The sequence below is a fragment of the Macaca thibetana genome, chromosome 7, assembly GCF_024542745.1.
Source record: "Macaca thibetana thibetana isolate TM-01 chromosome 7, ASM2454274v1, whole genome shotgun sequence".
Taxonomy (NCBI): Eukaryota; Metazoa; Chordata; class Mammalia; order Primates; family Cercopithecidae; genus Macaca; species Macaca thibetana.
Window position 1 is genome coordinate 163,528,115 of NC_065584.1, and position 26,224 is coordinate 163,554,338.

General features: G+C 45.5%; 1 protein-coding gene and 1 pseudogene across 1 annotated transcript in view; both read right to left on the minus strand.

Annotated features, from left to right (window-relative positions):
- SKIC8 (SKI8 subunit of superkiller complex) overlaps window positions 1-26,224 on the minus strand; it is a 421,718-nt gene that overhangs the window by 353,417 nt on the left and 42,077 nt on the right. The gene's annotated exons all lie outside the window — the stretch shown is intronic.
- On the minus strand, window positions 15,096-15,778 carry LOC126959316 (60S ribosomal protein L18-like; annotated as a pseudogene).

Sequence of the window (26,224 nt, forward strand, 5' to 3'; positions counted from 1 at the left end):
TGCTATAAACATATTACTTCTCACCAATTAATCTGTAAATTCAAGCAATTCCCAAATCCCAATAGATTTTTTTGTGGAACTTGACAGACTGATTCTAAAATTCATATAGTAATTGAGGGGTCAAGAACAGTGTCCATACACTGCTGGTACCCTCTCCATACCCCTTGGCATTGCCAACCGCATACATGCCAGGGAGCTGACGCTTTTAAGAGTACCCTCAGTGTATTCATCGTACCTTTTCATTTCCTGTATTTCCTGATGTTTTGACAGCTGAGGCCTTGCTGATTCTGGAGAGACTGCTCCTCCCAGGGCTAGCCAATTCCCCAAGACAGTAAGGGACTCACCTGCAAATGCACCTTCCATATGCAAACCAGCTAATCCATAGCCCATACCCCCAACCACCTCCTTCATCAGACTCTTACACTGGGTCACTGTCCATCTGCCCTCATCATCCCAGGGCCATGAACCAGACAACTAGGGACAGCCCTATGCCCCAGAGTCAAGTGAAATTATTTAAACTATTAATAGCTAATCTTGTGCCTGCTTACCCTGGCTTGACTTGCCTTTCTCTTGAATGCCACAAATAAAGCTCTTGCCCATGTTTCCCCCCAGCTCCCTTTACTTATTCACCAACCCTGGTGCTTCCCCATGTATCCCTGCCTGGTGTGCCCTGTCTCTTGTTTCTAGGGACCTGTGAATATAAAAAACTCTTTCTTTCAAAACAGTCATTTCCATATTTGTGTGTCTTGCCATGTCTGATGAAAATCTTGAGTGCATTTTAAAACAGCCATGAGGAAAGGGAGTTGGTGGATAAATACCACAGCTTCCCCACCCCTCAGTTGGAATAACTGAAGGGCCCAGTGAGATTGAACCCCAGTTACCTTTTGTGGCAACCTGCTCATTCATGCACCATCTATTGGCTTTCTTCCCTTCCCTATGTCACTTCTCACCCTCTTACCTTGCTTCCTGGAATCATCTTCTAAAAACATGCTGGCACCTAAATCCTTGACTCAGGCTCTCCTTCAAGCAGAACCCAAATGAATACATTTTTAAAGAATAAGAATGACATAGGCTGGGAGTGGTGGCTCACGCCTGTAATCCCAGCACTTTGGGAGGCCAGGGCAGGCGGATAATGAGGTCAAGAGATCAACACCATGCTGGCCAACATGGTAAAACCCTTTCTCTACTAAAAATACAAACAAATTAGCTGGGCATGGTGGCACGTACCTGTAGTCCCAGCTACTTGGGAGGCTGGGGCAGGAGAATAATTTGAACCTGGGAGGTAGCGATTGCAGTGAGCTAAGATCACGCCACTGCACTCCAGCCTGGGTGACAGAGTGAGACTGTCTCCAAAAAAAAAAAAAAAAAAAAAAAAAAAAAAGGAATGACATAGAGGTCAGTGGGTAATGGAAGGTTTAAGATTTGTGTACATATAATAATGTCATAGGAATCAGGACAGTTAAATGCTGTTGAGGGGGATGTACAAATTGACCACTGGAAGAGAACAGGAACCCAGCAAAAGATCCATGACACGTAGAAACTTGAAATAAGACAGAAGTTGCCTTGTAGATCACTGGGGAAAGAATGGAATATTCTAAAAATGATGTTGGCACAATTGATTATCCATATGGAAAGTAAATACAACTAGATCCCTAGTTCACACCATACCGAAAATAAAATCCAGGTTCATTAAAGATCTAGTTTGAAAAACGAACTTTGAAAGCATTTAGAAGCAAATATAGGGGGATATCATTATGACTGGAGTAGTGTCTTAGTGTGGGCTGCTCTAACAAAATGCCATAGACTGGGTTTGAGAAATCAACAAACATTGATTTCTCCCAGTTCTGGAGGCTAGATGTCCGAGATCAGGGTGCCAGCATGGTTGGCTCTTGGTGAGGGCCCACCTCCTGGTTCACAGAGCGTCATCTTCTTGTATCCTCACATGGCAGAGAGCAAGGCAGACAGGAAGCAACTCTCCTGCATCTCTTCTTTTAAAGGTGCTGATCCCATCGTGACAGCTCCACCCTCCTGACCTAATTACTTTTTAAAGGCCCCACCTCTTAACACCATTATATTGGAGACCAGAATTTCAACATATAAATTTAGAGGGGACACAAACATTCAATCCACAACAAGAAGAAAGTAATTTCCTAAACAAAATACTAACAGTGGCTGGGTATGGTGGTTCATACCTGTAATACCAGCATTTTGGGAGGCTGAAGCAGGAGGATTGCTTGAGCCCAGGAGTTCCAGACCAGCCTGGGTGACATAACAAGACCCCGTCTCCTCTCTATGTATAAAAACTTAGCTGAGTGTGCTGGTACGTGCCTGTAGTCCTGGCTACTTAGGAGACTGAGGTGGGAGGATTACTGGAACCCAGGAGTTTGAGGCTGCAGTGAGTTGTGATTGAGCCACTGCACTCCTGCCTGGGCAACAAAGTGGGACTGTCTCAGGAGAAAAAAATATTAAAAGCATAAGCTCAAAAGAAAAATGGTAATAGACTTGACTTCACTAAAGTATTTAAACTTCGATTCAACCAAACATACCACAAGCGAAGTTTAAAGAGAAACCGTAGATTACAAGATATTTGCAATTCACATAATCAACAAAGGATATATATCTAGAATATTTAAGGAATTCCTATAAATATCAATATTTTTAAAAGTCAACCAACCAAAAGAAAAGTGGACAAACAATATGAACATGTAATTCATAGAAAAGAAAACTTGAATGACCTGCAAACATAGGAAGAGGTTTAATATGGATAGAAATGAGGGGAATGGACACAGAGATGACCACAACATACTAGCATTCCTATATATCAATAATAACAGGTTAGAAAATGTATAGAAAAAGAGATTTGGCCAGGCGCAGTGGCTCCCACCTGTAATCCCAGCACTTTGGGAGGCCGAGGTGGGTGGATCATAAGGTCAGGAGATCGAGACCATCCTGGCTAGCACAGTAAAACCCCATCTCTACTAAAAAAAAAAAAAAAAAAAAAAAAAAAAAAAAAAAAGAAAGAAAGAAAGAAAAAGAAAAAGAAAAAAGAAAAATTAGCTAGGCGTGGTGGCAGGCACCTGTAGTCCCAGCTACTTGGGAGGCTGAGATGGGTGGATCACAAGGTCAGGAGTTTGAGGCCAGACTGGCCAACATGGTGAAACCCCATCTCTACTAAAACTACAAAAATTAGCCAGGCGTTGTGGTGGATGCCTGTAATCCAAGCTACTCAGGAGGCTGAGGCAGGAGAATTGCTTGAACCCAGGAGGCGGAGGTTGCAGTGAGCTGAGATCATGCCACTACACTCCAGCCTGGGCAACAGAGTGAGACTCCATCTCAAAAAAAAAAAAAAAAAAAAAAAGAAAAAAAAAAGAATATATTCTTATTGTTATTTTGAGACAGGGTCTCACTCTGTTGCCCAGGTTGGAATACAGTGGCATGATCACTCATGACTGCAGCATCAACCTCCTGGGCTCAAGTGATTCTCCCACCTCAGCCTGCCCGGTAGCTGGGACCACAGCCATGCCACTACACCTGACTAATTTTTTTTTTTTTTTTTTTTAATAGAGATCGGGTCCCACTATGTTGCCCAGGCTGGTCTCAAACTGGAGGGCTCAAGCAGTCCTCCTGCCTCAGCTTCCCAAAGTGCTGGGATTACAAGTGTGAGCCACTACTCCTGGCAGTTCATATTATTTTGAAAGCCCTATAACAGCAAGCGCCATTAAGGATGTGGAACAGCAGGAGCACTTGTCAACTGCTGCTGGTGATGTAAACTGGGTCTGCCAGTTTGGAGAGAAATTGATAATGTATTGTAAAGTCAAAGATGCTTGTGTCCAATGCCTAGCCCTTCCACTTCTTGGTGTGCACACCAGAGAGACTCACACATTTATATGATAATGTTCATAGTCACCCTTGTGTAGTGAAAATTGGAAACCCCTTAGATGTCCATCAACAAGAACATGGAGGAATGAACAGCGGGATACTCACACAATACAATACGATCTGGAGCAGGGGCCAGCAAACTACTGCCCATCTGCCAAATCTGGAGCTAAGAAGAATGGTTTTTATAATATTAAAGTGTTATAAAAACAAAACAACACAACACAACAATGAATGCAAAGCAAAGACTGCAACGGAGACATATGTTGCCTGCAAAGCCTAAAATACGTTACTATCTGGCATTTTACACAAAAAGTTTGCTGACCCTTGATCTAGAGTCACATGTATTAACAAAAATAAATCTTTAAAAAATGTTAAAGTTTTGAATATGTACAAATCACACATAACATACGTGGACATATACACATTAGCTAACATTTAAAAACATATTTAAAGATACCCACGTAAGTAGCAGAACTATAAAATTTCACACGAGTGATAAACTCTAAGTTCAGAAAAGTGGTTACCTCTGGGAAGGGAAGAAAAATAAGTGTGGGGGGAGGTTCTGGGGGTTTTATTTCATAAATAAATTTGCTTTAGTTCATAAAATGAGAAAAGAAGGTCTGAAGCAAATATGACTATATATGAGTATATTCTAACAACCCCGGATAATGGTTCCCAGTGTTTGTTATATGGGTTCCTATAGATTTATGTATGTTTGAAATATTTAATAAATTTTGTTTTTTTAAAGGAATGCCTTTTGGTGAGTGTGCCCAGGAAGAGGATGGCTGTGGACATGGGCAGGCGCCCTTCCTGCTGTATACCTGGCCCCTTGTCTGGTCTAGCCAGGCCCCAGCTGCAGGCTGAGCAATTGTCCACAGGCCAGAGAGACTGACGTTCTGGCCCGGGGCTCTGCCCATGACTGTCGCATGCCCTTCTTACAGTTGCCTTGGCAGTGAGTGAGCCTAGTTGGCTCCACCAGCTGAGGCCCAGGCTGCAGTGGTGCTGGCCAGAGAAGACAGAGTTAGCAGCCTGGGACCTGCCACAAATGACAGCAGGAGTCAAAGCCCAACTTCCCCATCTGTGGAGTGAGATGGTAGATCTCATAGCGTCCAAGGATTCGTCCAGCTCTGTTTTCCTGGGCCCAGGGTTTGTCCTGAGACCTGTGGCTGATGCCCTGGGCTCCAGCCTCTCTAATTAAGGGAGTAAGGGCCAAGCAGAAGTTGGTCTTCACATTCCTGGCTTTTCACTCCCCAACCTGAACTGCCTTTCTCTGGCTTCCCCATCAGTGCTGGTGCCCCTTGAGGAGGAGCCTTCCAGAGGAAGAGTTGGCCAAAAGGGGCATTTCTGTGTGATTTGTAAGGCAGAAGGAAAGAGGCAGCCATTGCTGTCTGAAGGTGGCCGTAAGTGGTGTCACTGGCCAGGTCTAGGTCCATTCTGCCTGTGCACAGCAAATCAATCACTGTGACACAGGTCTTGATTTATGCACAAGGCCACCAAACAAGAAGGGGGAGAACAGCTCTCAAATCCACCTCCGCAGATAAGGCTTAGGGTTGCTTATGGGCTGGGGAAGTGTGATGGTCTAAGATGTGAAGAGAGGTGGTTGGCAGCGGGGAAAAATGAAGTCATAGGTTCATTTCGTGCAAGTGTAGTCAGGCTTTGCGGCATTTCACAGGACGTAAGTGCAGAAAATGATGGCATTAGCATGATCTGAAGGTGGAGTTTTTGGCCCTCTGACATCAAAATGGACCTTTTCTTGGGCATTAGCACAGGTCCAGTTGAAGGGTCATTGGTCTCAACTGGTTTGAACTGGACAAGAGCTGACCCAAATTCCTGAAAAACAGCTGAAGCAACCATGACCATGGCAACCTAAGACTGTGATCTATAAAGCAGCCAGTGAAGGTTGAGGTGCAGCTTTCAGTGGACCATGGCCTCAGGGTTCATGGAAAAAACAAAAACAAAACAAAAAGCAAGCGGCCAAAAGCAAGCAGGACGGCAGGCAGACCTGATCAAATTTACCCCTCGGTTTCAGTAGTGATGGATGTAGTGGTGCTGGCACCTGCCAGCTTATCCTCACTCTGCCCTGAGTCCACCTCTTCTCCCTGATTCTGACCATATGACCTGCACTGACCCTAAGCCCACCACAGGCACTTTGTGCAGACCCACAGATGTGGGAGCTCTGCAAGGCACAGCTGCCCAGAGACCTCTCCAGGGCCTTGCCCTTGGTGGTTCTACCAGAAGCTGGACATGTTTCAGCTTCTCAGATTGACCATTTGGTGGACCCCTTCTCTGACTCTCCAGATCCCTCCCCACACCTCTACTTCCCAGCCCCTCCACAATCATGTAAGGTCTAATTGTGCAATAAATCTCTTAGCCCATAACTCACATGGTTCTGCTTCTTCCCTGACTGAATCCTGACACTTCCATCAAGGAGGGTTTAAGCAGCAAGCGCTCTCTGAGCACTGGGAACACAAGTGAAGCAGGACGCCCCCACCCTGGGTCGTCATCCTTTCTTTGGTAGCTCCAGAGGGAGGCCTGCTTCCTTCAGCCCCTTAACAGAACTTGTTTTTGAAAAGGGTCACATCTGCCCCACACTAGCCCAAAACGGCTGCGGGGACAGGGCAGGGTCTTGGATCCTCATCTCTTAGGACAGGTGATGAGGAAGCCACAATATGCCTGGTAGCTACTTGGTGCTGGATACTTCATCATTGTATCCTCACAAGAAGCTACTGCCCCATATTCCAGTGAGAAAGCTGATAGGGAAGGAGTCTGGTGAAGCTGGAGTTTGAACCTACGATTACCAAGCAGCAAAGCCCACAGGTCCTTCACTTGTAACTTGCCCACAGCTGCAGCAGGAGGTAGAGCAGTGATTCCTGACTGTGTCTGGCTTCTGCTGGGTCATGAGGCCATAGTCTCCCAGGCCTGGCTGCTCTCTGCTCTTCTCCTTTTCCACCTGTGTGCCTCTGTGTCTGGGGCACACAGCAGCTGAGGCCACAGAGCCATTAGCATTGGTGGCTCTGCCAGTGCGGCCTGAAGATATGGGTCAGGGCTGACTCAGACGTGAGGCCTTGTGGAGTGTAGTCACTCAACCTGAAGGCCTTGAGACAAGGAACAGCTGGTTCCCACCCCTCTGGCCAGCACCATCTGAGGCCTCATCATCTGGGCTGGTGGTATCTCAGTGCCTGCTGCTGGCCTGAAACCTTGCTCAGTCTCAGAGAAGCCTCTCATCATGCAGCAGATTGGAATGAGTTTCCTCCACGGCCCTTCCAGCCTGGTGACTCTATGACTTTCCATTTGTAGATGGTAATGAAGGTAGTGAGGTCAACAGACAAGGGTACCCCATTCTGGTTCTGCCATTTTGGAGCTCCATGACCCTGGACCAGCTACTTTCTCCTTTTCCTCATCTATAAGGGCTGTCCTGATGTTTCAACAAGGTAATGTGGGTAGAGCATGTCGCACAGTGATTTGGTACTCAACAAGTGCTCAGAAACGATGGCAGCACTAGGGATAGTGGTGGAAGGGGAGAAATTACAAAAACTTATGGTTGGATTGACTTGGCTTCAAATCCATTTGGTCACTTAGCAGCTGTGGTGGGCAAGGTATCTCACATTTTTGGGCTTGGTTTTTCCATCTGTAAAAAGAGGGTCATAATTGTCACCCTGCTCATAGGGTTGGTCTGAGGCTTAAATGGGATGATGAACATGAAAGCCTCAGCAGATAGCACACCACCCCTTCCTTCTCCTTCCTCCTGTCTCCTTTATAACAGATGGGAATTCAGTAGGTGCTTAATAGTTGCACGATCCTTTTACAGTGTAACCCTGCCTGTTGCTTCCTCAATCAGTCATAACTAATGATGTGTACTTCCATCTGAAAGTTCTAAGGGATGCAGGACATTAAGCTGTTTCAAATGCTGGCTTTAAATCTAAAGGGTTTACTCTACCTTGTCCTGAATCACCTCCTCCCTCCTTCCTGCTGATCAGAAGCATCTGGGCTTTCAGGACTCCTCTTGGAAAAGCCGGCCCTGATTCCTTCCAATCTTTATGGTCTCCTCATTGAAGGACCTCCTTACTCCATATTTGATTCTCCATAGCTTGCCTCACCTGGCTCCCCAGCTGTCTGTTAACAGCCAGGCAAAGGTTGGCGGTGCTGGCGGAAAACCTGCTGGGTGTTTTCCTTCCCTTTTGTGACTGTGACCACTGCAGAGATGTTCAAATCTCCCAGCTGCAAGAATGCAGTTAGCTGCCTGCCTCCAGTGGCTAGCATCTTCAGGCTCCACCTCAGCTTTTGAGTAAAGGTCACACTTTTCCTGGGTAGCCTCCAAACAAACTACTGACCACAGTGAGAGTCCTAGGGCCTGCCATTTTTGCTCAACTCAAACTCCAAGTCCTCCTGTTGCAGGGGCTGAAACTTTGTTAGATCTGCATGGCAGTCTGAAGTCCTCCCCTGCCCAATCCAGCTACCTCCCCCTATCTTTCACAGTAATTACTGGTCCCCACTGAATGCTCTTTCATTCTTTACTACATCTCAGCATCTGCTGTCCAGAGCACTTACCATCTCCAGCCCCATGGAAGGCATGGGCTGCAACGGGCTCTAGGATGAAAGGCTGTGCAGAGGAAGCTCAACGGCTTCAAGGACTCCAGACCCTCAGGGGCCAAAAAGGGACCTGAGAACCTGTCCATTCCAGTTCCCCCTTTCACTTGTTCACATAGCATAAAGACCCAGATCTGTGCCAGGCCATGTGCTTCAGGGATGGATGAAGCCAGGATCCCTGCTGTCGATGAACTTATAGCAGAGACAAGAAGCCTAATGCTCTGTACCAGGGTTTTGGCACATTGCTGGGAAAGCCTAATACTCAAAGGGAATTGAGGTAACATTGCTGGGTGCTCCACTTAAGGGCAGATGATTTTTAAGTCTGTCCTGATGGAGCCTGATTTCCTTCTGTTTCCTTTGTTGGAAGCATTTTCAGTGGAGACACCTTAAACAATAACAATGACAGCAAAGAACATGCATTCAGTGCTTTCCCATCTGCTGGGCACTGTGCTAAGTGTATCAGGTAAAGCCTGGATTAGGAGAGACTGCAGAGGTGAGTCATAGCATCACGTGTCCTGGGCTTGCAATCTGCAGCTTCCTAGTTGTGTAACCCTGGGCAAACTCTTTAACGCCTCATGTTTTTCATCTGTTAAACAGGGAGATTAAGAGCATCTTCCTTACGCGTATGGTGAAAAATAGGCAATGTGAAATCCAGACAGGCAGATTCCGGAGTCCAGATCATCCCGATACTATCTGTAACTACAGCACTCATCTCAGGCCTGGCGAAAGAGCTTTTCTAAAGAAACTTTTAATTGAGATATAATATATGTATAGAAAAGTTCACAAATAAACGTTCGACTCAATGAATTTTCACAAACTGAACACACCTGTGTAACCAGCATCCAGCTCAAGACACATTACAAGCACCCCAAAAGACCCCGTGTACTTCCTCCAGGTCCCCACCCTCCCAAATGGAGCCACTATTCTAATTTCTAATGGTATAGATTCATTTCACCTGGTTTTCAGAGTTCCCCCTACCCCAACTTTATGGATGGATAACTGCAGTACAATAAACTGCACATTTTTAAGATGTACAACTTAATTAGTGTTGATGTTTGTGTTCACTCATGAAGCCAAAATTCAGACAGCAAACATTTCCATAATCCCCCAAAGTTTTCTCATGCCCCTTTGTCATCCGTCGCTCCCTCTAATCCTGTCCCAGACAACTGCTGATCTGCTGTCTCTATAGATTAGTTTGCAGTTTCTAGAATTTTGTATGAACAAAATTATACAGTACATACATTTATATTTTTTGAGAATGAGACTTGCTCTGTCACCTAGACTGGAGTGCAGTGGCGTGATCATGGCTCACAGCAGCCTCAATCCCCCAGGCTCAAGCGATCCTCCCACCTCAGCCTCCCTATCCTAGTAGCTGGGACTGCAGCTGCACACCACCACACCTGGCTAATTTAGTGTATATATACATTACATATCTATATATATATTTACATATATCTCACATATAATTATATATGTATATAAAATAGAAAAAAATTAGCTGGGTGTGGTGGCACATACCTGTTGGTCCCAGCTACTTGGGAGGCTGAGGTAGGAGGATCGCTTGATCCAGGGGACGTCAAGGCTGTAGTGAGCCATGATGGTGCTACTGCACTCCAGCTTGAGCAACAGAGTGAGACCCTGTTTCAAAAACAAAACAAAAATTGTTTTAGTTACTCTAGGTCCTCTACATTTCCATATGCATTTTAAAACCAACTGTTCAAATTCTGAGAAAAACAAAATGACAATGCCTGCTGAAAATTTTGATTGGAATTACATTGAGTATATAAATTGGGAAAGAATTATATTGGGGAATTTTGTATCTCCCAATCCAAAACATGGCATATCTCTCCATTAATTTAGTTCCTCTTCAATTTCACAATGTTTTATGGTGTTCAGTGTAGAGGTTTGATAGATTTATTTTTAGGTATTTTATAAAATTTTTGGTACCACTCTAAATGAGATTTTCAAAATTTCACCTTCAAATTGTTTGCTCCGACATACAATTAGAAGAAATAAATTCAAGGCTGGGTGTGATAACTCACACCTGTAATCCCAGCACTTTGGGAGGCTGAGGCAGGCGGATCACATGAGGTCAGCAGTTCGAGACCAGCCTGGCCAACATGGTGAAACCCCATCTCTACTAAAAATACAAAATTATCTGGGCATGGTGGCAGGTACCTGTAGTCCCAGCTACTTGGGAGGCTGAGGCAGGAGAATTGCTTGAACCTGGGAGGTGGAGGTTGCAGTGAGCTGAGGTTGCAGTGAGCTGAGATCACACCACTGCACTCCAGCCTGGGCAAGAGAGTAAGCCTGTCTCAAAACAAAACAAAAAAGCAAACAAAAAAAGAAGGAATAAACTCAGTGATTGATAGCATAGTAGGGTGACTAGGGTTAAACAAAAATGTACTGCACTCGTGAGATGGACAGCCTAAATACCGACTTAATCACCATGCATTATATACATGTAACAAAATTTCACACATGCCCCATAAATGTGTGCAAATAAAAATAAAAATCACTTGTAGAATAAAGTAACACTAAGAAAAAAAAATTTGCTGCTAAAAACTTTTATGATGGACTCTCCTTCCTTTCACAACAGGGATGTTGGGAGCACCCAGATATACGAAGAATTCCTGCAGCACTCATTGGCAAATGCTGCAGAAGATATCAAAAGGCTGAAAGTAGAAGAGCAAAATGACTAATAAGACTCCAGAGAAGGGCATAACAACCTCCCTTCTTCTGATTCCCTTAATTATACCTCTCACTTTCCATTATGGGGTGTGGGTTGTTCTGTGGTGAGAGTTGGGGGGATCCTGCAGTGGAAAAAGATCGAAGGTCCTGGGCCCTGTTACTCTACATTCTCTCCCTAGCACACCTGCATGCATAGTTTACAATATCTTCTGTACATTGGAGGCCAGGCATCTTCCCTAAGTTCTAGGCATGTATCTCTCATAGGCCCTTAAACTCAGCTTCTCTAGAATGAAACTCACAATATTGTCTCAAATTTTTTTTTTTTTTTTTTTTTTTTTGAGACAGTTTCTGTCACCCAGGCAGTGGTACGACCTGGCTCACTGTAACCTACACCTCCCAGGTTCAAGCGATTCTCCTGCCTCAGCCTCCTGAGTAGCTGGGATTACAGGCACATGCCCCCACAACTGGCTAATTTTTGTATTTTTAGTGGAGACCATGTTGGTCAGGCTGGTCTCAAAGTCCTGACTTCAAGTGATTTGGCCTCCCAAAGTGCTGGAATTACAGGTGTGAGCCACCGCGGCCAGCCTCAAACCTGTTTCTTAGCCAGTGTTTCCTTTACTGCAAATGGCAACCTCCTCCACAAGCTGCACAACATCCAATAGGAACGGTAGTGAATATCCAGTAAATATTTGTTGTATGGATGAGTGAATGAAGATTGGTAGCACAGAAAGTGAATTTATTCTATATAAGTTTTGAAGAAAGTTAACTCCTTTGAGCTGGCTTGGGATGTCTCATGCCTGTTCCCATAATGCTAGAGGCATCATGATTTAAATAAAGTTCCATCGGACTCTGTATCAGAGCAGGTCCTTTCTCCTGTGTTGCTCTGGGGCCTTACTGAGACCACAGCTATAGGCAGGGAGAGGGTGGGGCACTTTTGATTCTGGGGACACATATATCATTATTCCTCACAATGACTGTTTTTTTTTTTTTTTTTTTTTTTTTTTTTGAGATGGAGTCTCACTGTTGCCCAGACTGGAGTGCAGTGGTGTGATCTCGGCTCACTGCAATCTCCGCCTCCTGGGTTCAAGAGATTTTCCTGCTTCAGCCTCCCAAGTAGTTGAGATTACAGGTGCCTGCTACCATGCCCGGCTAATTTTTGTATTTTTAGTAGAGATGGGGTTTCACCATGTTGGCCAGGCTGGTCTTGAACTCCTGACCTCAGGTGATCCACTCACCTCGGCCTCCCCAAGTGATGGGATTACAGGTGTAAGCCACCATGCCTAGCCTCTTATTTTTATATCACCTGGGCCTTGGCTCAGTCCTAGTATGCAGAGATAATAAATGTTTGAATGAATGAATGAATGAATAAATGAACGAATGAAACAACTCCATTGTCTAAGTACTACTTGTCCCTTTTTACAGATAAGAAATCTGGGGCTCAGAGACTGCCTTCCCTAGGAAGCAGCAACAACTGGGGGACAAAACCCAGTCCTCTCGGTTCCCAGATCAGTGATTCCTCTACTGCATCAAGAAAGTTGTAATTACTTGCCCTTGGTATCTTGGGAAAAAGAGAAAAAAGAAAGTTGTAATAACTAAGTACAGATTTCATTTCATCTTCTTTCCAACTAATAGTTCTTAAGTGCTTCCTGCATACCAGGATGAAGCTATCAATGTCCTCTTGAAAGCACAGTCAGCCACAATATTTTGAAGAGGGGGGGAAAAAAAAGGCTGTCTGCTAGGCCCTGACCTGAACCAATTCTTGGTTATCTAAAGCAGTGGCCTCCAAATAAAAATTCCCAGGACACTCCCCCAGAAATTCTAATTCATGCATCTGAAGGAGAGGAGATGCCTGAAAACCGCCATTATAAACACTGCCCTGGGCTGATGTGGTATATAGCCAGCCACCGCACACAGTTCAGCAGGAAGGTAGCAGAAAGGAGGGTGAAGAGTAAGCATCTTTATTACTTTATTCACATACGCTAACTGAGCACGTAATATGTCCCAGTCACCATTCTAAGTCCTAGATATACAGTAGTGGACAAAACAAAATCCTTATTATCCCTCATTCTATGGATGGTGGGGGTGTGAGATGCGGAGACAATGACCAAGTAAAGAAATAGGGCCAGGTGCGGGTGGCTCATGCCTGGAGTCCCAGCACTTTGGGAGCCTGAGGCAGGTGGGTCATTTCAGCCCAGGAGTTTGAGACCAGCCTGGGCAACATGGTTAAACCCCATCTCTACTAAAACAAACAAACAAACAAACAAACAAACAAAAGTTAGCCGGGTATGATGGTTCATGCCTGTAGTCCCAGCTACTCAGAAGGCTGAGGTGGGAGGATCACTTGAGCCTGGGAGTCAGAGGTGAGCTGAGGTCACGCCACTGCACTCCGGCCTGGCAACAGAGCAAGACCCTGTCTCAAAAAGAAAGAAAAAGAAATAAACATACAGGATAACCACTGCTTGTGGTGGTGAGGACTCTAGAGAAAACACAACAGAGTGATGTGATGCAGGGTGACAGAGAAGGGGTACCCTAGCTCTCTGAGGAGGTGACATTTGAGTTGAGACCTGAATTACCAGAAGGAACCAACCCTACTCTGGGAGAAGATTATAGGCAAACAGAGTAGGAGATGGCAAAGTTACAGAGGGACGGGCTTGGCATGTGAGGCTAATATAGTGTGAACAAGGAGAAGACCAGCCTAAAATATGGTTAGACAGAGGTAGTGAGGTAGGAATCATCATTTAAGGTCTTCAAATTAGGAAACGGATTTAGAGTTTCTTCTGGAGAGTTTTAAGCAGGGAGTGATGTGACATGATTGCTTTAATTGGCTTGTTTTAGCTGCTGGATGAAGACAAGAGTCTAGGGGTTCAATGTGAGAGCAGGGAACCAGTGAGGAGGCTCACAGGAGTCCAAGCTAGAGATGATGGTGGGTGCGGTGGCTCATGCCTGTAATCTCAGCACTTTGGGAGGCTGAGGCAGGTGGATTACTTGAGGCCAGGAGTTCAAGACCAGCCTGGCCAACATGGTGAAACCCCGTCTCCACTAAAAATAAAAAAATTAGCCAGGCGTGGTGGCATGCACCTGCAATCCCAGCTACTCAGGAGCCTAAGGCAGAAAATTGCTTGAACCTGGGAGGCAGAAGCTGCAGTGAGTCCAGGCTGCACTTCAGCCTGGGCAACAGAGCAAGACTCCATCTCAAAAAAAAAAAAGTGGATATAAATATGACTACAAAACTGCCTGTGAACTGCTATTCTTGGCACACTGCCTGTGGGGTAGCCCTGTCCCACAAGGAGCAGTCACTCTGCTGTTGCAGTACACTGCAGCTGTCTAACACCACTGGCTCACCCTTAAATTCCTTCCTGAGAGAAGCCAAAAACCCTCCGGGCTAAGTCCCAATTCTGGGGTTCACCTGCCCTGCATCAATATTATCCTTTGTAGTAAACACCCACTACGATGTGGCACTCTCCTGGACATTTGATAAACTTACCTCTGTTTTCCCATCAGGTCTGTGAGGCGGTATAGTTCTTGCCACTTGACAGGTAAGTCGGCTGAGGCTCATAGAGGGCCCCATGTCACAACCCCTGTAAGGGTCAGTGCGACAACTGGAACCCAAGTGTGTGTCACACTGACCTCATGCTTGATCATCACTCCACACAGCCCTCAATGCAGGAAATAGGCTGGTTTCTGATGCACCTGGTGTCTGAGAGAAGCTTTGGTTCTTTCACTTTTCAGCTTTGCCCAGGCCCTACTCCTGAGGTCAGGCTTGTCCCAAGAGAGGCCGGGCCAGGGTGGGTGATTATCTCAGCGGTTGCTGTGAGCTCCATCTAGCTCAGGTGAATCTCGGGATCCTAGCTTCTGAAACTTTCACGCGCACACAATTGCCTGGGGATTTGATTGAAACGCAGTTTCTGACTCAGCAGGACAAGGGTGGGGTCCACATTTCTTTCCTCCTTTTCTTTCTTTCCTTTTCTCTTTCTCTCTTCATCCAAAATCTTTTTAATAAGAGGGTAGGCTCCAGGGTTAGTTTCTGTGGTCTCGGCTGGCCTGTTGGCCTCTGGTGCGCTCGAACTTCCGGCCCTGGAGCGGACGTAAGGTTTGGGGTGGCTGTGCGGGGTTCCCGGAACCCCACCGAAATGCCGGTACACCTCTTGGCTCTTGAGAGAACCAGAGAGCAGGATGGTGCAGCTGCCCTTGGGGGAGTCCAGGGCCAGCTGGTCAAAAGTGAGGATCTTGCCCCCTGCCCTGCCGTGAGGATGCGGCGGCGGCCCGGCTGGTCAGGCGCAGCGCACACACCTTCAGTCTGACTACCTCCTGAACCCGCGCATCATCCATTATGGCCCCCACACCACGGCCGTTTTGTTTTCCCGGCCAGGAAGCTTCATCTTCCGGATCATCTGGGCAACAGAGTGACCGGTTGGTGTGACTCATAAACAACCTCTTCAGTACAGCCTGGTTGAATATGGAGTTGATTCGTCTGGCCAGAAACCTGTACAGCTTGACCAACAGCCTTAGGTAGATATCCTGGCTCCTGGGCTCCTTGCACGGAACCTTGTTGGTCCTTGTTGGGGCGGATGTCAACTCCCGTGATGGCGCCTCCTGCTCGGCCAGGTCCGGAAAGCCACATTTCTAATTTCTAACAAGCCCCGGGTGGTGTTGTTACCAAGGTCCATCTGCCACAGTTTATAGAGGGCCGTGGAGGTGGGAGTGGGGTGGGGTAGGCAGAGGAGGGAAACAGGAGGCTGCAGTTGGGACAGCTGTGCTCATCCTCACTTGTAATTGACTCCTGTAAATTGTCATTAGTAAACCTCAACACCCACCCTCCTCCCCCATCAATATGATAAAGAACATCAGACCATCTGTGTTCTTGGTCTCCCAGGGAAGCCCACCCAGTCAGGACCCCAGGATGTGGCAGGCAAGTCGCTCCTTCTCCCTTAAGCCTCAGTGACTCCAACTCTTAAGTGCTTATGTTGGGGTGGGGGCAGGGCATGGTGAATCTGCAGCTGCTCTCCGCATTGTTGGGGGAAGTGCATGGTATGTGAGGAGAGGACTTTCCTCTTCCTAGAACTTCTGGTCTGGTCCCCAGGGCACAGGTGTTAATGAAGATGGAGGAGTGGCCTCCTCCTAATGGGCCTTTCAAGGCCTGCCAGAGCCAGCAGGGTGGGCAGGGGACAGGGAGGAACTTGTGCTTCCCGGCAGGGACAGGAACCTGCTGGATGCACCGATTTGACCTTGGCTCATTGTAAACATGCTCTAATGTGGGGCGTTGAAGCCAAGAGATGGGACAATTATCATTGCAAGGGAAGTTATCTTAAAGTTAATTTATAAATTCCAGTCAAGGTCCTAAAGGAATTGTTTGGAGGGAGGGTGGTAGTGAACTTGATAAATTCATTTTAAAATCACTGGTAAATGGGAGAGAAAAATCAAGTAAATAAAGAAAAAAAGAATGTAGGGGGCTATAACAGTTATAAAAGATACACCAATGTCATGTAGTAGAAAGCCCAGAAGTCCCAAGTATCCTTTAAATATTTAGAAAATGACACATTTGGCATTTCGAAATGGAGAGGAAATAAATATGGCTGAAAAAATTAAGGATTTGATCTTTCTTCAAACCACATGCTAACATAAATTCCAAATGGGATAGAGTTAAATGTAAACAAGGATACCAAACAAATAATAGAATGAAATAGAGGAAAACATTTATGTAATGTCAATGTGAGGGAGGCCATCCTAAGTTTAACATGGAAATAGAAACCATAAAGGAAAGATTGGAAACGTGACTGCAAAAAGATTTGTTTATGATACAAAAATATCATAAAATTAATAAGCAAATGATAAATTGCGATAATTAAATGTATATCACGCAGGGAGTTAATATCGGTACAAATCAATAGGAAAAAGACATTCCCAATAGGAATGGGCACAGGGCATGGATATATAGTTTAAAAATAAGTAGATATGGCTGAGCGCAGTGGTTCATGCCTGTAATCCCAGCACTTTGGGAGGCTGAAGTGGGTGGATCACCTGAGGTCAGGAGTTCAAGGCCAGCCTGGCCAACATGGTGAAAACCTATCTCTACTAAAAATACAAAAATTAGCTAGGCATGGTGGCAGGCATCTGTAGTCCCAGCTACTCGGGAGGCTGACACAGGACAATCTCTTGAACCTGGGAGGCGGAGGTTGCAGTGAGCTGAGATCACGCCACTGCACTCCAGCCTGGGTGACAGAGCAATACTCCATCTCAAAAAACAAAAAAGTAGAAATGACCCGTAAATATATGAAACAACTGTAACCATGAGAATAATAAAAGAAATGTGGCCAAATGCAGTGACTCACGCCTATAATCCCAGCACTTTGGGAGACCGAGGTATGAGGATTGCTTGAAGCTAGCAGTCCAACACCAGCTTGGGCGGCAAAGTGAAACCCCATACCCACAAAATGAGACAGTTTCACTCTGTCACCCAGGCTGGAGTCCAGTGCTGTGATCATGGCTCACTGAAGCCTCTGCCTCCCAGGCTCAAACGATCCTCCTGCCTCAGCCTCCCAAGTAGCAGGGACTACAGGTGCACACCACCACACAACCAGCTGATTTTTGTGTTTTGTGTATTCACTATGTTGTTCATGCTGGTCTTAAAGTTCTGGACTTAAGCAGGCTGTCTGCCTCAGCCTTTCAAAGGGCTTGGATTACAGGCATGAGCCACCACCACAACCAGCCCTCTGTAAGTTTTTTTTTTTTTTTTAATTAGCTGGTCATGGTGGTGCACACCTGTAGTTCCAGCTACTCCAGAGACTGAGGCAGAAAGATTGCCTGAGTCCAGGCTTCAGTGAGCTATGATTGAGACACTGCATTCCAGCCTGGGTGACCAAGTGAGACCCTGTCTTACAAAGGGAGGAGGAGGAGGAAGAGGAAGAAGAGGAGGAAGAGGAGAAGGAGGACTAAAACCACAAGATACCTCTTTTTTCCTGCTGAATTGGCAGAGATTAGAAAGATATAGTAATAATGACAGCTGGACAGGGGAGAGTTTGAGTAAACAGACACTCATCCACTGCTGGGGCTGTAAACTGGAACAACTGCTCTGTAGGGCCAAAGCCCTAAAAATGCCCCATCTGTTTGTACCAGAAATTTTATTTCTAGAAATAGATCCTAAAGAAATAATCAGATGTGCAAAATGAATGCATCAATATGCATCACAGTCGCACTCAAACATGGAATATTGAAACTGTTTAAATGTATACCCATGAATCCAGACAACTTTCCCCTTGCTCACCCATCAGTCACCCAAGTCCTTCAGTCAAGTTTTAAAAACCAAAGCACCATAATTTAGCCTAAGGAGCTTTGCCCCCCTTGTGCTGCACGGGACAGGGCCAGACTGAGCTCTTCGCAGTGGAGTAGGAAGTCCCATCCAGCACTAGAGAAGTAAGTACCTGCTGAGGATTTAACTTGTGCTTTGTTTCTTGGTGTCCAGAAGGAATAGAAAGCATTTTCTATCTCCCTAGGGACCTGTTTTTGTCTCTAAAACTTGGCTTCTTATCACTCTTGGGCCCTCAAAGTCTGACATGGTTGGATCTACCCCTCACCTCCTCCACCGCTCACCACCTAGGAAGCCTCTTCTTAGTTCCAGCCATGGAGTTGTTCTTTCAACTCTTCGAACTCATCATGCCCTCTCTGGCCACACAGTCTTTACACATGCTGTTCCCTTTGCCAAAAACTCCTCCCATTCTCTCCTGCCTGGTTGCTTCTGAGCTTGAACGTCCCTGTCTTAGGGGACTCTGCCTTGGCCTAAGTTTTTATAGGTTCCTTTGCACTCGGCATTCTAGCTGCAATTTTACATTAATTTATGCAACTGTTTGGTTTCTGTCTCTCTCTCCCAAGATTCTCAGTACCATGTGGCAGGAACGTGTGGCAGTTGTATGTAGCTCCAGTATCCACAAGGTGCATGACACATGGCTGGGCTTCAACACGGTTAACTCATGGCTCTAGGAAATTTTCTTTTATTATTTCTTCGGTAACCCCTTGCCCTTTGTTGTCTCTGTTCTCTTTCTGGAGTGTCAACTGGTTGAATGTTGAACTTGAATAAGTCCTTGACGTATTTTATTTCTCGTCTTGTATTTTTTTGTCTTTTTGATGTTTTGTCTGCATTCCAGACATTCCATCAATTTTATTTTCCAAGCCATCTAGCAAGTTTTATTTTGTTAACCATATTTTCAATTGTAAAAAGTTACTTCTTTTTTGAGATGGAGTCTCACTCTGTTGCCCAGGCTGGAGTGCAGTGGCGTGATCTTGGCTCACTGCAACCTCCACCTCCCAGGTCCAAGCGATTCTTGTGCCTCAGCCTCCCATGTAGCTGGGATTATAGGCACGCGCCACTGCATCTGGCTAATTTTTGCATTTTTAGCAGAGACAGAGTTTCACCATGTTGGCCAGGCTGATCTCGAACTCCTGACCTCAGGTGATCTGCTTGCCTCGGTCTCCCAAAGTGCTGGGATTACAGGTGTGAGCCACTGTGGCCGGCCAAAAAATTACTTCTTTTATGTTTGCACACACATGTTCACAGCAGTATTATTCACAATAGCCAAAAGGTGGAAACAACTCAAGTGTCCACAGACAGATGAATGGATAAACAAAATTTGGTATATCCATACCAAATGGACTATTATTCAGCTTTAAAAAGGAAGGTAATTCTGACACATGCTACGTTAGTGAAACTTGAAGACATTATGCATGTGAAGCAAGCCAGTAACAAAGGACAATTATTGTGTGATTTCACTTATATGAGACACTTAGAGCAGTCAAATTCATGGAGACAGAAAGTAGAATGGTGGTTGCTAGGATCAGGGCCAGCTGAGGATGGGGAGTTATTGCTTCATGGGCACAGAGTTTCAGTTTTGCAAGATAAAAAGAGTGGAGATGGTTGTTGATGACAGTTTTAGAACAGTGTGAATATCCTTAATGCCACTGATGTGGTTAGACTTTGTGTCCCCACCTAATCTTATCTTGAATTGTAATACCCAGGTGTTTAGGAAAAGACCTGGTGGGAAGTGATTGGAGTATGGGGGCAGTTTTCCCCATGCTGTTCTCGTAATAGTGAATGACTTCTCACCTGATCTGATGGTTTTATAACTGGTAGTTTTTCCTGCACTGACGCATACTGTCTCCTGCCGTCATGTGAAGAAGGTTCTGGCTTCTCCTTCGCCTTCTGCCACGATTGTAAGTTTCTTGAGGCCTCCCCAGCCATGTGGAACTGTAAGTCAATTAAACCTCTTTCCTTTGCAAATTACCTAGTCTCGGGTAGTATCTTTATAGCAGTGTAAAAACAGACTAATACAGCCACTGAATTGTACATTTAAAAATCGTTAAAATGGTGAATTTTATATTATGTATTTGCCACAATCTTTGAAAAGATAATTGTTTCTCTAATTGTTCCTTTTTTTCTTAACATCCTGTGTGTGTGTTTTTTAAGTTGTATTTCCTTGAGCTTCCCTGAGAATACACATTTTCTTTATTTCTTTTTAATATTTTATTCTCTGAAGGTTCTCTAAGGACTTCTTTGGCTCTTTTTCCTTCACTTTGGAAGCTTTTCTAAAATATATGGGGCTACCTGGTGTCCTTCCATATCTAAAGGAATTTTGTGCACAGGCCAAAGGGGATTATGTGCATGTGGGCAGAGCTTAGAGTGGGAACCAGTCATTACACTTATGGACCCCTAAATGCCATAGTAAGGAGGGCTTCCTCAAGGGTGCCGACCCCTATACTAGCAGCACCTATCTCACCAGGCAGTGTACACAGTTCTTATTTATTTATTTATTTATTTATTTTTTGAGAGGAAATCTCGCTGTGTCGCCCAGGCTGGAGTGCAGTGGCGTGATCTCGGCTCACTGCAAGCTCTGCCTCCTGGGTTTACTTACGCCATTCTCCTGCCTCAGCCTCCTGAGTAGCTGGGACTACAGGTGCCCGCCACCGTGCCGGGCTAATTTTTTGTGTTTTTAGTAGCAACGGGGTTTCACCATGTTAGCCAGGATGGTCTCGATCTCCTGACCTTGTGATCCACCCACCTCGGCCTCCCAAAGTGCTGGGATTACAGGCGTGCGCTGACGCGTCCAGCTGAGTCTGATTTTTTACCTTGTGGTAAGTGCTTGGTTGAACTCATGACTTGGGGGAAGGGGCATTAACTGTCCACACCTGGATCTTCATTTATTCTGCCTGTTCCAGCCCCATTTTCACTTTGCTCTCTGTGATACCTGCACTGGAGCCTAGAGGCTCCCTCAGGTTCTCACAGGCAGATAGCTCAGCCCTGCTGTGCTCCAGCCCCTCTAATTTACCCCACAGGTCTCTAACTTCTTTTCATCTTCCAGATGAAATCACTTGTCTGCTAATGACTAACGACATCCTTCCATCCTCTTTGTTTGTTTCTTTCTTTTTTTTTTTTTTTTTTTTGAGGCAGAGTCTCGCTGTGTCACCCAGGCTGGAGTGCAGTGGTGCAATCTCTGCTCACTGTAACCTCTGCCTCCCAGGTTCAAGCAATTCTCCTATCTCAGCCTCCAGAGTAGATGGGATTACAGGTGCACACCACCATGCCCAGCTAATTCTTGTATTTTTAGTAGAGATGGAGTTTCGCCATGTTGGTCAGGCTGGTCTCAAACTCCTGACCTCAGGTGATTTGCTCACCTAGGCCTCCCAAAGTGCTGGGATTACAGGTGTGAGCCACCGCATTCAACCTGTCATGTTTGTTGTGGCTTAGCCTGTTTAAAACACTGGTCCATCAGTTGAAGGGAAGGAGAGGATATAAATGTGCCTTCTCAGTCACCATCTTGAATCCCATTCATTCCCACAGCTGCTGCCCTAACTCAGCCTCATTTTCCTGCCTGGGATCATTGTGGCTGTGCCACCTTCAGCCCCTTCATCCCCAGCACATGCTGCCACAGCCAGGGTGACCTTCCAAAAGCAGGAATCTGAGCATAGATCCCTGTTTGAACTCCTCAGTTGACCTTTAGAGTCAGCAGGATCAAATCTGCCATGACATTCAAGGCCTTTTGTGAGCTGGATTCTGCCTGTATCTCTAGCCTCATCTCTTTGTAGTTTCTCAGTGAGCTGTGCTCTTAGATGCCTCCTGGTGTTAGCTCATGCTGGCTCCTGGCCTGGAACACTTCTTTCCCCCTTCTGTTCTTAGATGGCTTGAATCCATCTGCTGGGGGAAGGATTACTTATGCCCCCACTCTTGTTTTTTCCTTCTCTGTAGAGGGAAATCATCAGGGTAACTCTCCTGGACTCCCATTTCCATACCACCCACCTCCCTGCAGGAGCTCCAGTATTGCCTCCTCCAGGCAGCCCTGTGTGATTGTCCAGTCTGGTGTAGGTTCCTCTTCTATCCTTTAGAGTCTCCGACACACTTATCACACTAATAATGGCCAGGGCCTGAAGAGAGGCAGAGCAGAACAAGCTCATGTTTGGTGGCTCCTGTCTGCATAGTCCACATCCACGTTTCTGGGCACACCAGGAATCTAAGCCCCTCTGGACAAGCTGCTCCCATGCTATTCAGCATGGAGGCAGCAGTGCCTGTCACCAGGCAGGAGCTAAGTTCTGCATCCTCTTGGCTTACTCCCTCCCTCCTCTACTTGTTTTGGTTACCAGGATTCCTTCATAGCAGCCTCCCTCTCAGGTTAGCTTTTGTCCCCAATCCAGATGCCTATTGAGTCATATCACCATGAGAGGGGGCTCCCTGATTCCCCATAACTGACCCTGCCCTAGAAGCCAAGTGAATTGTGCAATATGAGTCCTGAAGCTCCTTTTGAGTTCACCCTCCAACTACATGTCTTTTTTAGAGAATGGTTTTTGTGACCTTGTCTGTGAGCTCTGGAGGTGTACACATGCCTGATAGAAAGGTGCACACAACTCATTTGTATAGAAGCTTAAGAAGAAAAGAACCGGGCTGGGCATGGTGGCTCATGCCTGTAATCCCGGCACTCTGGGAGGCCAAGATGGGTGGATCACAGGAGTTCGAGACCAGCCTGGCCAACATGGCGAAACCCCATCTCTACTAAAAATACAAAAATTAGCCAGGCATGGCAGTGGGTGCCTGTAGTCCCAGCTATTTGCGAGGCTGAGGCAGGAGAATCACCTGAACCCAGGAAGTGGAGGTTGCAGTGAGCCGAGATTGTGCCCCTGCACTGTAGTCTGGGTGACAGAGCAAGACTCCATCTCAAAAAAAAAAAAAAAAGAAGAAAAGGACCTAAAAAATATATCAAGAGGCGGCCGGGCGCGGTGGCTCATGCCTGTAATCCCAGCACTTTGGGAGGCCCAGGCGGGTGGATCATGAGGTCAGGAGATTGAGACCATCCTGGCTAACGGTGAAACCCCATCTCTACTAAAAATAAAAAAATTAGCTGGGCGTGGTGGCGGGCGCCTGTAGTCCCAGCTACCTGGGAGGCTGAGCCAGGAGAATGGCGTGAACCCGAGAGGCGGAGCTTGCAGTAAGCCAAGATTGTGCCACTGCACTCCAGCCTGGGCAACAGAGTGAGACTCCATCTCTTAAAAAAAAAGAAAAAGATACCAAGAGGCATATTGAACAGCGTGCCCCTGATTTTGGTGATCCATGTTTGAAATAAGTCTACCACAGACTGATAAATTTAAAGTGAAACAAAACTCAGTGTGCCAAGTGTGGTACAATGCAGTCCTACAGTTAAATTGGGTGGTCCCCACTTCCCCCTCCCCAGAGATGTAGATGAGGTATGAAGGGGAGCAGAGCTGGCCTGGGAGGGAGAGGGGAGGAGGAGGAGATGGGGATAGTCTGCTCTATTCCCTTAGGTAGTTGATTCATAAACTGTTACAGAAGTGGCTCAGAAAGCATGCTCTGAGGAACATTAACTTATAAGTCCCTGCTACCAGCCCTGAAAAAGCATTCTAAACCAAATAGGTTTGGGAACCCAGAGCACCCAATGCCTCTCCTGGGGAGTCCCATTTTACACTGGCATATTAAAGGCTCTGAGAAGTCCCACAGTAAATCAGCTTGTATAATTTTGATAATCCAGTTCTTCCCAAATGTTTTTAAATTTGCTAACATTCTATGAAAATATTTTAAGAAATGTTGTGTACTTTAGGATCTTTCTACTCAAAATTTGGTTCCCAGCCAGGCACAGAGGCTCAGGCCTATAATCCTGGCACTTTGGGAGATTGAGGTGGATGGATCACTTGAGCCCAGGAGTTCAAGACCAGCCTAGGCAACATGGTGAAACCCCCTCTCTACAAAAAATAAAAAATGTAAATGCAAAACAAAAAATTTGTTTGCTGGGCCTGCACCATCAGCATCACCTGCAAGCTTGTTAGAAATGCAGAATCATAGATCCCATCCCAGAACTACAGATTCAGAATTCTGGGGCTAGGGCCTAAGAATCGGCATATTAATCAGCCTTCCAGGTGACTTTTATGTATCCTGGAGTTGGATGATCCCTGCTTTAGGGCAGTGGTTTTCAAAGTGTGGCCCGTGAAATTCTGGAGGTCCCCAAAGTCTTTTTAGAGGATCTACAAGGTCAAAGTTATTTTCGTAATAGATTATGATGTTAGCCTTTTGCATTGATCATGCAAAAGCAATGGGGAGTAAAACTGCCAGTGCCGTAACCCACATCAAGGCAGCGGCACCAAACTATTCTGGTGGTCATAGTTTTCTTCACCATCACACACTTACAGCAAGTGGAACTTGGCATTTCATTCCTGACTGCCCTGGATAAAGCAAATATATATGTATTAATTTTGTTAAATCTCAACCTCTGGGTTCACATCTTTTAAATCATTTGTGTGAACAAATGAGAGGTAGACATAAAGCACTTCTGTTTTATAGCAAAATATAAATGTCTAGATGAAAAACATTTGTGCAGTCTTTGAGTTGCAAGTTGAACTAGTTGCATTTTTCATGAAACACCATTTTTGCTTGAATGGATGGTGGACAAACCAGTTATTCAGAGATGGATGTTGTCTAGAAAATGAACAAAGTAAGCTTGCCACTTCAAGGAAAACTGACAGTACTTATAGGCAATGATAACATTTGAGCTTTCAAGTGAAGATGAGAATTTTGGAAAACTTGTATTTGTTACCACAAGCTTAACATCTTCCCAATACTTACAGACTTTTCTTTTCTTTTCTTTCTTTTTTTTTTTTTTTTTTTTTTGAGACAGAGTTTTGCTCTTGTTGCCCAGGCTGGAGTGCAGTGGCACAATCTCAGCTCACTGCAACCTCTGTCTTTTGGGTTCAAGTGATTCTCCTGCCTCAGCCTCCCGAGTAGCTGGGATTACAGCCACCTGCCACCATGCTTGTCTAATTTTTGTATCTTTACTAGAGATGGGGTTTCACCATGTTGGCCAGGCTGATCTCGAACTCCTGACCTTGTGATCCGCCTGCCTCAGCCTCCCAAAGTGCTGGGATTACAGGCGTGAGCCACCGTGCCCGGCCACTTACAGACTTTTCTAATGAGATTGTGGTAATAATAATATGATTTTTTAAAATACTATATGGTAAAATGCATCAACATCTGAAAGATCTGAGTAACTCAGAAAACCAATATTTTCCAAATGACCAATGCATGATGTTATAAAATCATGCATAGGTAAAAAATTCATCTGAAGTGCAAGATAGATCAATGGATTTTAGAGTCACAAAGTACTGAAATTTCATTGATATGGTTTCCAAATCCACATTGCAATTAACCTTTAAGAAGTACCACTTGTTGAGTTTTGGTGTAGTATTTAAGAAAATTATCCACAATTTTCTGAAAAGACTGTTAAAATATTCCTCCCTTTTCCCACATGGGCATTTACTATATCTGAGCTTGCTTCTCTGGGCTCCGTAAAATAGGACTAAATGCTGAGGACCAGCAGTTGGGGGGTACAGTCTGCTCTCTGGAGTCAGCAGATAAAATGCAAGGTGTCTGGGGCACCCAGAGCTCTAATATTTAATACTCATCAGCTTCCACTGCAGCTGACATAAAGACGCACTTAGCAAGGGGTGTGTGCTGCTCCAGGGAGAAAATGAGGGTAATTGAAATTAACTTGGCTCCTGCCGTTTTTTCCTCCTTTCCTAATCACCG